Here is a 15,990-nt window from a genome sequence, read left to right as displayed (position 1 = left end):
GTGTGTGTGTGTGTGTGTGTGTGTGTGTGTGTGTGTGTGTGTGTGTGTGTGAAGGCATGTGTGCATGTCCATGTGTGTACAGCTGTGTGTGTATGCATATGTGTGTGAGTGTATAAAGGAAGGATGGTATAAAAGTAGTATCTTGGATGAAAACATTGTGAAAGTAAAATAAAAGAAGGAAATGCTAGTTATTATTTAAATTGCAAGTCGATGTTGACAGTCATGGACCCACCAAAATGTCACAAAAAAGGCAGAGACTAATTCATTTCAAAGAAATTCCCACTTCTGGGAGGTGGCACTTGATCCAGCATTTTAAAACAGGCAAAGGAGAAATGTAAGCTATAATGAATACATGAAGGCCAGGACAAAAATACCTATGAAACCATTTCCTTCGTGGAGGTAAAGAACTAAATCCAGTTTTAAGACCCAGCAACCTGGGAGTTGAGTATGGCTCAGCGGTGGACTCCTGCCTAGCATGTATGAGAGGCTAAATTCCATCCTCAGCGCAGTGGGGGCCAGGGAACCTAGCAGTCAACTAATTGATTCATTTAAAGAAACTGAAAAATAGGAAAATTACAACATTTTTAAAAATATCTCCCTATCACCATATTTCTCTTCACTTCCCCTTAACCACCAGCCTCCACGGTCCCCTACCCGTTAGGACCGCAGTGGCTAGACACATCTGACTAATGACCTACTAGACACACACCAGGAAGAAGTGTGTGCATGCTAAGAAGATTTAAATGGTCAAACATACTTCTTTAGGCATTCAACATAACCCATTATTCTAATTATTTCCACGGTATGGTGACACCAAGTAAATTATAAAACAAACCTCAATAAAACTTTTATGTTCTCCACAACTTTTCCTCCCATAAATCTCTCATGACAAATGAGTCTCCCACATAAGCATATGCATACGAGTGGGTACAAACTGTGTTAGGGAATTTGTGGGTATCATGCCCCAGTTATTAATTTTTCTTTCATTTCTAAAGGTATCCATGAAATACTGCAAAGCAAACAGTTCCCAAATCAACAGTGTTGAAGACAATACATACAGCAGGGGAAAAAAAAAATTCTTAATTCCTCAAAGTATTTCTTACAAGCTACCAAAGACCTGGGGTTACTTCCTAAAGCTACACTATATGGTGGTGAGACTAATACCTTAAACTCAGTACACCTTGAACATCTGACCTGGGGCAGGGAGGAGGACAGGGATGACAGACCACCAGTGTTCTCAGGATGTTCAGGAGGCCCGGGACTTCACGTTCGTAGCTGGAAAAAAGCTAAATAAAAGCAAAACCCAGAAGCTTTTAGGCTAGTTTCTCATTTCAGTCTAGTTTTTCTAAATCATAGCATTCCGAACAAGACGCTTGACATCACAGAGGGGCCTGAAGCCACCTACCCAATTAGACACATGCTAAGTGCTAACTAGCTGCCCTTAGCCTGCATGTGGAAATGTTCTGGGCGTGGCTTCCAAAGCGCTGCACAGGCTTTCCTTCACTTAACCCTCCTTAACCCTCACCGAGGGACTTTGAAGGTCAGTACTGTGGCTAGTACACCCACTGTGCAGATGGGCGACAAGAGACATCAGGAAAAAAGGTGGGAGCATAGAGCCTGGTGGCACAGATCAGATCGTAGGAATCTCAGCCACTGCTGAAGCTAAGGCAGGAGGATGGTGACTTGGTGCCCCTGGCTGGAGTAGGATGAGTTCAAGGCCACTCTGCACAACTTAGTGAGATGTTGGCTCAAAATAAAAAAGAGCTGGGGATTTAGCTCAATAGCTGAGGGCTTGCCTTACAAGGTTCCAAATACAGAAATGCATACATACATACACACACACTCTCTCTCACAAACGCACATGCACGTACACACACAGCATGTGTTAGAACTGAGTTTTAAGCCAAGTATACACTTCATAATCACACTAGCTCTTTCTAACCTCAGGGATATCATCTCAGGTGAGCCGAGACTACATCCAAGGTAGTTTCTAAGCGGAGTCTCTCGGGTAACACTGCAAAGGATATCTGGAGGCCCATTACACAAAACAATGTTTTATTTCCGGAGACGTCAGGTAAGCCACTTCCACAGAAACACTTGTTGGAGGGACAATGGTTTCCAAGCCACAGTCTCCAAGTGCGAAATCAACTGTCTGCTTAAGAGGCCTTCCACTCAAGAAGGGGCAGTGCGGCAGGACTAGGAGTGGAAGGGACACACTAGGCATCCGTAGAACATTAGACTTTTAAATCACTTGTAATTTACCTCTGAATTAAGCTCAAGTGTCTGCACACAGGTGCACCATGCTCCACAAGGCAGGAAATTCTAAATGGGGGGAGGGGAATCCCTTAATAGGAAAGGAATTTAGATAGTCTCATGGCTGACATGGGTAAATATTTTGAAGAAATTTAATGAAGAAAGTAAAGAAACAAGGTAATCGTTTTAAGAAATCCAGGAAGTGTGAAATTGTGAGACTTAATAGAAAACTACCTACCAAGGGCAACAAATATCTCAAGAATCTTGTAGTGTGGCATTTTATGAAATTCAAAGCGGGGGGGAGGGAGGTGCGGGAGCAGCTTTGCTGAAAATAAGCTCATTCCAATCTCTTTGTAGGAGGCTGTGAATGTCCTGTTAAAATATAACGTGAGCCCCCTGGATCGGCTCTAACAGTAACAGGAAGGGGGTGTTGAGGTCTACAGCAGTGTAGCCCGGTTAGGGGAGACAGAACTGTCCTCCCTCTTCCCCTCCTGCCAAGGATGCTGTGTGCACATCTAACACCTCATCTCTCATGGCCTGCTACCTAATTCTCAGTTTTACTCAACTGTAAAGGATCAGCTGCTGGGGCCATCATCAGAAGCTTTGTATTTCTCAGCTCCATTCAGGAGAATAATGGGAAATAACCCATTAAGCGGGAAAGAATAAATATAAATGACACTCGCTTAAGAAAGCTAGTGGAAACAGAAATGGAAAGGTAAGAAAAAAGAAAAGCCAATATTAATCTTCACAAAGCAGGCTGTTGAGACGGCTCTTTAGGATAGCCCAGGGCCGCTTCCTCATACACTGTCAGGAAGTGGCCCTGGGCAAGGCCATGGCTCCTGGATCTCTCAGAGAAGCTACTGCAGCATCCCTTCCTGGGTCCTGTATTTCCATGCTGAAAGACAGGTTGGGGCCAGCAACCCACAGTCCCCTCTGGCTGGGTGGTAAAATTCAGGCAGACTTTGGAAGGTGAAAGGAAGCCTCACTCAACCTTGAGTCCACTAAGTGATCTATAATACAGAATTACTGTAGTAAAGCTATTGGCTGATTCCTTTTTCATTCCACTTTATTTCTTAATGACTAGGAATCTAAATACATTCATTAGTATATAACATTCTGGAGTCCTACAAATGCAAAACTGTTTCCTCAAATTAATGTGAAATAAAGGGAAGCACCTTTGAAAAGCAGCAAGTCAAAGTAACTAGAGGCTGGCTCAGAGGGCAGATCTTTAGCAACCAGAATGGACATAATAAGCACAGCATTGCAAGGTGTTCAGGAATTCCAGTTGCCAGGAAGCCCAAGGAAGTGACCTGGCTCTCCTTATGTGTAAAACAGGGGCCACAGCTGTTTTATACATAGACATAAAAGCATCCTTTAGAGCCATCAGTATTCTGAGTGTTGTTTCTGCAGTTAACTATGCCAGGAAGCGAGCTCCCTTAAAGTGAAAAGCACAGCCCACATCAGTTTAGCTGAAAGACAGCAGAGAGCCTAACCAGAGCCAAGGGCTGTCTGTCTTTGAAACAGAAGAAAGGCCTGTTTATCTGTAGTAGTACTTGCATATGTGTAATTAACATACAAGATTAACCTCTGGGAAGAGGTCAGATAGAAGAAACAGACCGCTCTGGGCTAAAGGGAAAGTATTCTCTGATTATAAATTTTTAAACAGTTACATTCTATCATTAATAATATTGAACTTCTTGTCCACTATTAGCTCATATCAAAAACCCAGCTAAATTTCCTCTGAACTTACAAATCAACTGTGGGTTTTTATTTTTTCAATTTATCTGGAACTCAGTAAGATCCTATAAATAGATTAGGCCAAACTTCATAGAAAACAGAAAGAAACTTTTGATCCAGTCCAGAAAAAGTATCAAAATGCTCTACTGAGCCACAACCCATGAACCGACATGAGGCTTCCCCTACAAGATACAGGCTAGGATCTTCCAGAGATGCAATCGGCGTTCATGGATCACTGAGGAAACATACATTGAACATGGCTCCACATGGAGATGTCCATCTTTTATGCAGGGAAACGTAACCACTCAAAACCAGTTGACTCAACTGCTGATCTAATTACGTAAAAAGATTTTAATTATACCTGAAAATTCATTACAAATTACAGGCAATCACACCAAACAGAACTAAAAGTTTGGTGTATTTTTAAACAAATATATTGCCTCAATGACATGAGTACATAATCTCCATCAGACAGATAATTGTTTCCTTGTTCAATTGTATCACATGTGTGTATCCAGGTATAAAATGGTACAAAAGGAAAATTACTGAGAAGGAAAGGAGTCATTAGTGTGCCTTATAAAGGAGCAAATTATCACAGGCATTCTATTAATGTTTTTATGTCTGTGAGTGTGGAGTCCTTACTTTTTGATTCCTACCTGATTTTGAAGGAAACAAAGCATTTTCTATATTTATATGTATCTAACTCTACAAAATATAATGTATACATAACACAACAGAACAGGCGATCTAGCCAGCACATTTATCTAAATGCCCTGTACAGAAACACACAAGAGCAAAAGTTATTTCTGAGTAAAGTACTTCACACACACACACACACACACACACACACAAACACAAACCAACAAAACAAAAACAGAAGTTTGGTAAATGCGGAGGATTAAAAATAACTTTAAAATACATCAACTGGAGATAATATTTTCAGATATTGCATCCTAGATAGAGAAATTTTATTACTCCTCTTCACCAACTGGTAAATGATGTTGGAGTCATGAACACTGGGCTAGTTTGACTGACATTGGGCCCCATAGGCTTCCATGCCAGACTCAGGCTCTTCCTCTACGCCTCACCTTTCAGATCAGGATATAAACACTCAGCTACAGCTCTAGCAATGTGCCTGTCTGCCTTCCATGACCGACACTCTGATGCTGTAAACAAGCCCTAATTAAATATATCTCTTGTAACTTGCCTTGGTCATGGTGTCTCTTAATGGAAACAGAACACTAAGACAAACCATTACCAACATACATGTTTAACAGTCTAAAAAAAAAAAATCACACAAATCTCACATTTTCACCAAACAGTATTGAAATCCACCATGTTTGATATCATATAATTTTTAAAAATTGTTAAGAGGCATAGACTATAATTTAAGCATCACTTACAGGTCAAATAACAAAGCTGATACTGAACATGGCCTACATTGAAAATTTTGCTGCTCAGAAGAAGAAACTTTCGCATGAGTTAAAACTGAGTATTGTGGACCTGCACGATCACAACACAGATCTATAAACATATGAAAAGGTGAAATAGAGTTTTGGTGAAACATGTGTAAAACAAATCAGAACCTCTTCCTCTTGTGCCTACATACACTGACTCCATGGTAAGACTGTAAGGGGGGAGACCTGTAACAACACTTTCATAAAAATCAGATTCCTCCCTTAAAATTTACAGAAAAATGTCCTGGTTTTATACTTTTATTAATTTAAAATTCTATAAAATAGAATTCATCCTCATGTAAAGGATTTTTTAAATTATTCTTTTAATATTTTAACAAGAAAATTTTAAGACAAAAATGCTTTTAGATATGATTATTGAAAAGTATTGACTTATTAAAAATATTTTGATGAATATTATATAATTAAGCCTTTTTTAAAGATGATAAGGGCAGTTTGATATAAATGTTCATATATTTTCTGAATTAGCTAAATAATAAGCTATTGTTGCTTCTTTGAAAACTAGTTTACTTATAAACATTCTCCTAAAAGAAACTTACCTTAGCCTCTTTGGAGAGGAAAAAGAAATAAAATGTCCTATGGATTAAAAGCTCAAGTTTCAGTGTATGCAAATGTCAGGGTAAAGAAACTAGTTCCTGCCTCAGATAGCACTAAACAGACTTTACTAAATGGATAATAAAGGGGAAATGATGGGGAGAACCTGCACTTCAAAAGCTGAGAATATCGATGTGCCTCTTCTCTGGCTTTCCTGCAGGAGGCTGGCATGACAGTGTCCAGGATGGTGAGTGCTTCCACTAAGTACCTCACTGGGCACATGCTTGTCCTCAGACCCTGTGAGTTCCGTAGCAAAATTTAGTCAAATCACAGATCAAGCTCTCTCCCTTTCTCCTACATAGACTTATTATGTACAAAGGACTCCATGCATGTGCAAAGGTGAGTCATGACACCACATCCAGCTGAATCCATGAAAGCAACCTACCTCCTCCCAATACACCTATTTAAGGTGATGTCAGATGAGTCTCAAAGTTTACCTCAAGGCGAACCATGATCTCAAAACTGAGAGTCCTTAATCTCCCACATGCCTTTTACAATAGCTAGTATATTCTCAAACACTGTCTGAAAATTGAACCAATTCTTTGGGAAAGGAGTAAATGCATCTTTATTCATTTAAAAAAAATCCTGAAGATTTTAACAATATTCTTTCTTTTATTTTTTTGAGAACATAATACAATTACATCATTTCTCTCTTCTCTTCTCTCCCTCAAGTCCTTCCCATATACACCTTCTTGCTCCCTTTCAAATTCACGTCCTCTTTTTCCATGAATTGTTGCTACATGTATCCCCGCCTCCTGTGGTACTCATATCTAATCAAGTCTCTGTGCATTCTGTATATTCTCCAGGGAAATGGAGCCAAAGAGGATGTGTGCTAGAGACATAAAGAAACAAACAGTAGTTATTACTAGGAATTAACAGACTTGGTGCAGCCTAATGGTAAATAGGCTGCTGTGCAACTGCTTCCTTTGATTTCAAAAGTCATCCTGTAGAAGTTTCTCCTACAGAGTGAAACTTAGCCATTTACTCTATTGAGATACTCAGTTCGTTGTCTGGGGCTCACACAAGATTGCAATAGCTTTTATTCAATCTACTGATTTCAATAGCAATATCACCCAAAAATCATTTGGCAAGATATTTGAGAACACCACGGGCCAGCAGACACAAATCTTAGCCAGAGCACTATAGTTTTACTTTCCAAAAGGTTTTCATCCCTTTCAAAATTTCTTCCTTGCCTGCTGATGTCCTATAATCTCTAACTTGTTCTGAGGAACTGGTTTGAACAAGAAGAATACAACCATGAAAATGCTGAGGCATAGAAGCCAGTTCTTTTTTTTTTTTTTTAGGTAAAATTGAATTTATTTTACTTTAAGAACATATTACAGATACAGAAAAATTGTGATGGAAATAAAATTTTCAGAGTAAACATGGGCAGGAAAATTAAGAAAATAATAGATGAGGGATGAGGACAAAGTATTAGAAGCCAGTTCTAATAGACAAATCTGCAAAACACTCTCATTCCTAAGGTCCAGAGAACAATGTGTAAAAGTGGTCAGAAAGATCGTAAAAGACAAAGAAGCAGGTATTTTGCTGTGAGACTGTGTCTCCTAATAACATCAGAAACTGTACCCTAAGGTATAGCCAACATCGCAGTCTAAGCACTATCTGGACAAGAATGACACCAACAGCCATGTCAAGGTGGATGGGGGAAAGCCCACAAGGCCTCAACCCTATACATGGAACGATGGACAACTAAGGAATGCTAAGAGTGGGAGAGATAGAGAGCACACGAAATGGTTACCCAATACCAAATGGCGAGCCCTGAAAACATACATACAAGTAGCATTATACAGACAGAACAGGTTACATTTGGAAATATATATTTATATAGATATAAGCATGTGACAATAACTAATGAGAAAAAGAGGCTAGGAATTTGAAAGCAGGGAAGGCATATGAGAGGGCTTTGAAGGAGGAATGGAATGGAGAAACACTATAATTATATTATAATCTCAATATTAATCTCAAATAAAAGAAAATAAAGATGAGAACCAGGAATTATATTTACCCCATCTCCATTCTTTACCTCAGGCATTACTGGTATACTATAGCATATTTATATTTGAGAATGTTGTTTTACCCATATAACTAATGTTGTGATTTATAACACAAGGGTATATTACTCAGAATAACTCCATTTTTGTTGTTGTTTTTCTTATATTGTTCTGGCCAATACAGTCCTAGGTAGCCTACAGACTTTTACCTATTATGTTGTCCTCATTCAATATTTACATTATAACTGGCTTATACTTTTTATATATCTTCCTCACCCATGAATACTCATTCTCTCTTTGCCATACTTCCTACTCTATAAAACTGAACATTCATTACTTATCTCTGATTCAACCATCTGCCAAGGTTTGTCTCAACTGTCACATTCTTTGGAAGTCCCTACCTCATTTTCAGGTTTATAGTTTTCTAAACCTCACATTCACATAAACTAATGTTACTCTGTATATACCAATCTGCCTTGTTTTAACTTTTTATGTGAAAATTCTTCTTTCCTTAGCCCCAATCTTCCTGCATAGATTCTAAATGTACACCTCTGTTTACTCAACTGAAAATCTCGATCTGTGATATATCAAACATTGTGGAAGCCATTGGATATGAAAAATGCATCATCTCTAGAAATGCTCATTATGATGGAAGAGAAAGTTAAGTTTATAAAAAAATTTTGGAGACTTTATTACATGATATAAAGAAAAAAACCTAAGATAATATGAAAAATGTAACATGGGAAGAAACTAAATAACACTAGAAGAACAGGAGATACACTTAGTAGAATATGTTTTTAGAATAAGGAATACAAAGAACAGAATTAAGGAAAGAGAGTATATGCATGTTTAAGGGATTATAAAATATGTATACAGGATAGCAAACATATCAAGAGTCAAGAATTAGAGTCTACATATAAAATGAATGAATAGTAGGCAAGTTGACTCCATAGAGGAACCATGAAGCAGTCAGCGCAGGATTAGAAACAAGAACTCCTGTTCTGCTGTGACTGGAAACCCTGCAGCTGGAGTAGGCTGAGAAGTAGCCCCGACTGGAGTAAGCACTTAAGCCTTTCCTAGAGGATGAGAGCAGAAACCCCGCGAAGCACATGTGAGATTTCACCGATCACTTATTTACGCTCATAAGGAACAAAAATACATATATATATATATATATATATATATATATATATATATATATATTTCAGAAGTCATTACTGACAAATCTGAATTCAGCTGAGGTTGTTTATTGTCCCTATTTAAACTTTCCCTCCAAACATTGTCCTAATTCAGAACTTACACTCTAAGTGGCTGACAGTTTATAATCTTCTTTCCCTAAGAACACCTGTTTGTTCTCTCTTCACCATCCTCTCCTCTCTATAAAGCACTGAACACTCTTTGCTTATAATTCAACATTAATATCTATAAATTACACTCTTTGCTTATAATTCAACATTAATATCTATAAATTACACTCAAGAAATGCTACCATTTTCAAAACAGGAAGCCACTCCAGTTCATACCGATGACAGGTGAGAGAAGGCATGTGTGACCATCTATAAAACTCAATACACTGTTTCTCCAGCCAAGGACCATGTGTGGAGATAACCTAGAACTCCTGCTCGGATGTAGCCCACGGTAGCTCTGTATCCAAGTGGGTTCCCTAGTAAGGGGAACAAGGACTATTGCTGACATGAACTCAATGGCTGGCTCTTTGACCTCCCCACCTACCCCCGAGGGAGGAGCAGCCTTGCTAGGCCACAGAGGAGGACATTGCAGCCAGTCCTGAAGAGACCTGATAAGCTAGGGTCAGATGGAAGGGGAGGAGGAACTCCCCTAGCAGTGGACTTGGAAAGGGACAGGAAAGAGGTAAGGGAGTAAGGGTGGGATTGGGAGAGAATGAGGGAGGGGCTACGGCTGGGATACAAAGTAAATAACCTGTGATTAATATGAAAAAATAAAAATTATAAAAAAAAAACTCAATACACTTTAAAAATCATATCAGCTCTGCCCTGCAGACTATCAATGCAGATGCTGAGACTTATGGGCAACCTTTGGGCAGAATGCAGGGAATCTTAGGAAAGAAGTGGGAAACAGTAAGATCTGGAGAGGACAGGAACTCCACAAGGAGAAAAACAGAAACAAAATATCTGAGCACAGTCTCAGTCTTTCCTGAGACTGATACTCCAACCAAGGACTATATATAGAGATAACCTAAGACCCCTGCACAGATGTAGCTCATGGCAGTTCAGTATCCAAGTGGGTTCCATTGTAATAGGAACAGGGACTGCCTCTGACATGAACTGATTGGCCTGCTCTTTAATTACCTCCCCCTGAAGGGGAAAGCAGCATTACCAGGCCACAGAAGAAGACAATGCAACCACTCCTGATGAGACCTAATTGACTAGGATCAGAAGGAAAGAAAAAAAGACCTCCCCTATCAGTGGACTTGGGGAGGGGCATGCATGCAGAGGGTGGATGAAGGGAGGGATTGAGATGGGAGGAGGGAGGGAATCACAGGAAGGATACAAAGTGAATAAAGTGTGATTAATAAAGAATAAAAAAAGAAAAAAATCATATCAGCTTTGAAGATCTGCTGATTCTCAATTTCAAGGCTTATTTCACCCGTAGATTTTGAGATAAGATTCTGTATATTTTAGATTTTGAGCTTCTAGAATAGCAGCCAGATATTCCTCAAATGTCTAATACCCAAAATTTTTCAGCAATTACATAATCTTTTAAAATGTCTCTATCAAATGGAGGATAAGTTTCCAGTGCCATGTGCTTTTTCATGTGGGACACTTGAATGAATTATGACAAAGCTTATTTTACATAAGTAATACAACTTAAAATAAGAACTTAAAAATAAATAAACTTAAAATTAATTAATTTATTCATTCATTAAAATAAACTTCCAACCAGCAACTCTGCCAGTGCCAGGAACACCACCAAAGTAAATTTCAGAGCAACATCTCTCTGCCTCCTATTATCTGAGTGGATGGTTTCCTGGAATTGTCTATTCAAATAGAAAATTAATTTCCATGCACAGCTGGAAATACCACACTGGCAAGCAGTGAAAATGTCAAACACTTGTAGATTAAATAAAAAATACAACTAAAAAAGCTAAAAGAAAACGAAAATAGAACTTGCTAGTGCAGCGGCCTTTGAGAACAGCTATTTACCTGTTTATTTAATGCATTAATGTCTCTATTTTATTCTTTTTTAATTTTTTTCATACAACCTATTTTGATCATACTCCTCCCCAATTCCTCGAAAGTCCTCCTTCAGCTCCCTCACTGCCCATATTTTAAAGTAGCAGAGATTACATCATCTTTGGAGCCAGAGAAATATCTAGAGGGTTACACCATTAAAGAAGAGGTTCTAGGATTGTAGAATGGGAGGAGCTAGTTGTCTGGCAGCAATGGAGAGACTCTCCAATCTGTACCCACATTCTTGGCTGTGGCTTAGCCATGTTGTCTGGGAAATCCAGTCATTTTTGGGATGGTGGGATAATTGTAGGGCTATGTAACGGTTATGCAACATGATTATGTGTTACCTCACTACAGTATATACATCCTTGACAGGGGTGAAGATGGTAAAATTTGACAACTTAAATTCTAATTTCTGTTATATACACACACACACACACAGACACACACACCTTAGAAATATATAACAAAATCCAATGACCAAGAGGAAAAATGAACAAAGAACACAAGCGGAAATCCAAAATACAAGCAGGAAACCCAACAAAGAAGTGGGAAATATCCAAAATCTCAATCAAAATGTTCCTAGTGATTAATATCAGAGGCTACACTAATAAAGTCTTACCAACAAGACTGCTCAAATCTGATCTGACAAGGGTGACACCAACAGACACGCCAAAATGCACAGGGAAAAAGCCCATGAGATCTCAACTGAGGAAAACTGAGAGCGCGAGAGGTGCGATTTCCAGGGGAGCACACACCAATTGGTTTCCAGGGGCAAACGATCAGCCCTGAAAATATATATGTATAGATGTATGTAGTGTGTGTGTGTGTGTGTGTGTGTGTGTGTGTGTGTGTGTGTGTGTGTAATAAAAATTAATGAAAAAAGAAGCCATGCATTTGAAGAAGAGAAAGAAGGGATTTACAGGAGGGTTTGGAAGGATGAAAGGGGAGGGAGAAACGTTACCATGATAATCTCAAAAAGAAAAAAATAATTAAAAGATTTTTCAAGTAAAAATGACTACAAAATAGTCCATTTAAATGCCTAAGTGTGGAAGACCAAAAAGATTGACAATTAAAAAAAAACAAAAAAACTTTAAATGGCCGTCTCCAGCTACTCTGACACAGCAAGCTGATTGTACCTCTGAGTCCTGGCCTTTGAACTAATGGGAATCCTTCTCTGTGTGGGCAACCATGAAGAAACAGGCCCACACAAGCCCATGGTGCCATCTGGCCATTATACTCCGGTGCTGTCACTGCCTCGGGCACTAAGTTCCATGGCCAGTACTCAAGGAATACGTGAACTAAAGCACAGTAGTAAACACTGCACAGACCCTCCAAAAAGTGAGAAGAAGAAGCAGGAAACAGGTCGCTGCCTGCAGCCACGTTGACATGATGAACAAACTGAAGGCACAAGCGGCATCCAGAGGAGCTCTCTTGGTCCTGCTGTCTGAATTTTCAGGTTGTTGGAGTTGAAGGATCATCCGTTCACACTGAAGAGCTAACTTTTCCAGGGAAAAGTTCAATAAAAGCCAATGTTTCGAAAGCATATATAGAGAAAGGTATTGGGGGTGAATTTTGCCGGGAATTAGTGCAGGGCTTCCTAAGAAATTGAAGCTTGCATTTAAGATACTAGGGACATATGTAGATAGAGAACAACTGAGTTCTAAAGTGCACACAGCATTATAAAGAATAAATCCAGATTTCTTTTCTCTTTGAGGAATAAAATAATACATCTCAATTTATTCCACAACCAGAAGAGGCAGAAGTCAATTTAATTAGCTGAATAATCCATTCCCGGAAAAGATGTAAACAGCTAGCACAAAGCCAGAGTTGAGTAAGTACTTCTCGAACTGAAACAAGTCAAAAACGTAACTGAAGATTACCTGTTTATAAAAGTGATCAGGTCATTGCTCTAAATTCTTCCCGACTACATGCAAAAACAACGCTTTTCTTAAGTATAAAAAGCTGTAAATGTTCTTTTCTATTTGTTATTCTAGTGTACTAGACACACGGCCAACATGTTCAAAGACGTGGTCAAGGTTCTTCTCCCCAGAATCATCATCTCTGATCCAATCCCTAATCACAAAAGCTTAAGAACATTAGCCAGGAATGATGGCATAGGTCTGTAATCTAAGCCCCCGGGGGGCCAGGACAGGAAGATCAGCAGTTCAAGGCCATCCTTAATCTTATAATACCCATAAACTTTGGCATGCTGCGTTATAGTCTATTCCATTCTGTTGCTTAACTGGAACATAATAAATTGATTTCACATCCCACAAACAGTTTATGACATGCAATTTATAAAATGCTGGACCAGTTCATTAGAATAAATCATGATTTTACTTAAAAGAAGTCTAAAAATAGCCACCCCTCGAAAACACTGCTTCCCGGATGAGTTGTCTGCAGCCGGTTTCTGAGCGAAATGCCACACATGGCACCTTTAATTTTGCCTTTCCTTCCTCCTTACAGGACATACACTCCAGTTTTCTTGTCAATGGGGTATAAAAATTATGTTCCTAGGGTGCACATAACTGCTAAATTTTACAATGAAAGTGTAGTCAAGGTGCCTGCTATAAGAAAGTTAAATGTCTAGTGGAGAAATTCCATTAGCCCACATCAATGTTCATTTGTGTCTTTCTTCATCATTACTAAGTACAAGGCAGAAGGGTATTAAATACTGGCAACACATGATGGAAGTCCAGATTTTAATTAAATAAAAGATATTTCAAATGAGTTGCCTTTCTCCCTTTCAAAAACTTGCTCCCTGAAAAGAAAAACCTTGGCTTTCAAAGTAGCCATTTGCAGTGGTGCACACTGGATATGATGAGAAGGTAGAAGAGGAGGGTCACAAGTTAGAGGTCAGGGTGGGCTGTGGATGTTCAGGGCTGGACATAGGCTCAGTGGTTAAGAGCACTGGCTGCTCCTCAGTAGGAAAAGTGTTCAATTCCCAGCAAGTTCTGGAAGCTAGCAACTATCTGTAACTCCATTTCCAGGTGATCTGGCACATTCTTCTGGTGTCTCCAGCCACCACACACACACACACAGAGTGCACAGGTAAAACACCCCTACACTTTGAATATGAATAAATGAATAAATAAACAAGACCAGTATGCATTGTATTGTCATTCTTCCTAGTCCTACCTTCTGCTGTGACACACCCACCTCATTTCCAGGGCTATGTGGCCATGGTAAGCAGGTTTTTCAGCTCAGCAACTCCTTCTGATTACAACTGTTTTCTTTAGGGACCCATCACATACTGTTGGAAAGTCTTGTTCACTTCAAAACCACCCCAAGCACTGCCCCCCACAAATGCAATAGAATCTTACCACAGGAGGGCTATGGTATCACATATGCCCATCAGTAGCTTCCAAAGACTTTACTCTAAACTTCCTTCTAATTACAAATTTTACTTGATAGAAAAGAAATTCCTCGTGTACTTACGTGCATTCAAACACTTCAATTCATAAAGATCAAAGAGATACAAATTTCAAAACTTTAGGTCTATTGTAATCCTGTAGTCAAAACACCCTGCATATTTTAAAACCTTGGCAAGACACATTTTTATTTTTAATTTTTCAACTATTAATTCTAGAGGAAAACCAAGCACCACTAACTTCCCCTTCCGTCACTACCTTCGCCAGCTGACTGCGCCATGGGTTTTTATCACTTCCTGCCATGAGGAAGGACATGAAACAAGGGACAGTATTCAGAAAGACCTCTCTGGAACAGTCTGACGTCATTCTTTCAGGAATCTAGCAACAATGTAAACACAGTTAAATGATGCTATGTGGGTGATAGAACTCATCAGGAAAATGTACATGTTTTTATTACTTAACTCCCTCCATTGTTTACCAGGTCTGCCCAGGTCTGCGAGGATGACCTGGTAAGTGCACCTGCCTTGTCAAGTGACTTTTCTTTACCCACACAGGTCATCAATGACAGCCTACAATTCAGTTCCTTCCCTGTTTCATAACCAGACTCAACATGAAAACTGTATTGCACGTAGAGGAACCTACAGCAAGCTAGGTAAGTACAATTCTAGAAACACTTCCACTCGGTTACACTGGAAAACATGCACCAGTGTGAGGGAAGAAAGCTTTTGACGATGGCTGAAGTAGAAAAGATAAAATACCCTCCATGTTTTGCAACGGTAAGACACTGCAAGCTGTCTCAGATCAGAAAACAAGGGACAAAGATGGGACTGAAGTGGACCTGTGTATACACAGCTTCAAACCCTCTCCTCTTTCTGTCAGGACAGGGTATCGATGGCCAGTGACAACACTCCTGTCACTGATCAATCTTTGACTATAAAGACAGAGTCTTTGCAAGACCAGCTGTAACAAACAACTTGCTTTCGTGAAAGATGGGCTACGACTGTGATGGTAAGATGAAGGCAGCTGTCTGGGTTTCCTTTCTAGTTCCGCGACAAGATACCTCAGTGAAATGAGCTTACAAGGGGAAGCGTTCATCTTAGCTCACAATGCAGTTACACTGCATCACTGTGAGGAGGCCAAGCTGGCAGGAACTAGAAACACCTCATCACTTCCCATCCACACAAAAGCAGAGAGAAAGCAATGGATGCAGGCATGCCCAGAGGCGAGGCCAGCCCAGGAAATCGTTACTGAGACTCTGCCCCAAGGATTCCAGTTGACAAAAACTAACCATCACTCCATCCAAGGAACTTTTAAAAGGCACATGTCTAAGATTAGG

This window comes from Psammomys obesus, unplaced genomic scaffold (genome assembly GCF_907164565.1).
Source record: "Psammomys obesus unplaced genomic scaffold, mPsaObe1.curated_primary_1811, whole genome shotgun sequence".
NCBI classification, from domain to species: Eukaryota; Metazoa; Chordata; class Mammalia; order Rodentia; family Muridae; genus Psammomys; species Psammomys obesus.
Note: the sequence above shows the minus strand (reverse complement) of the source record.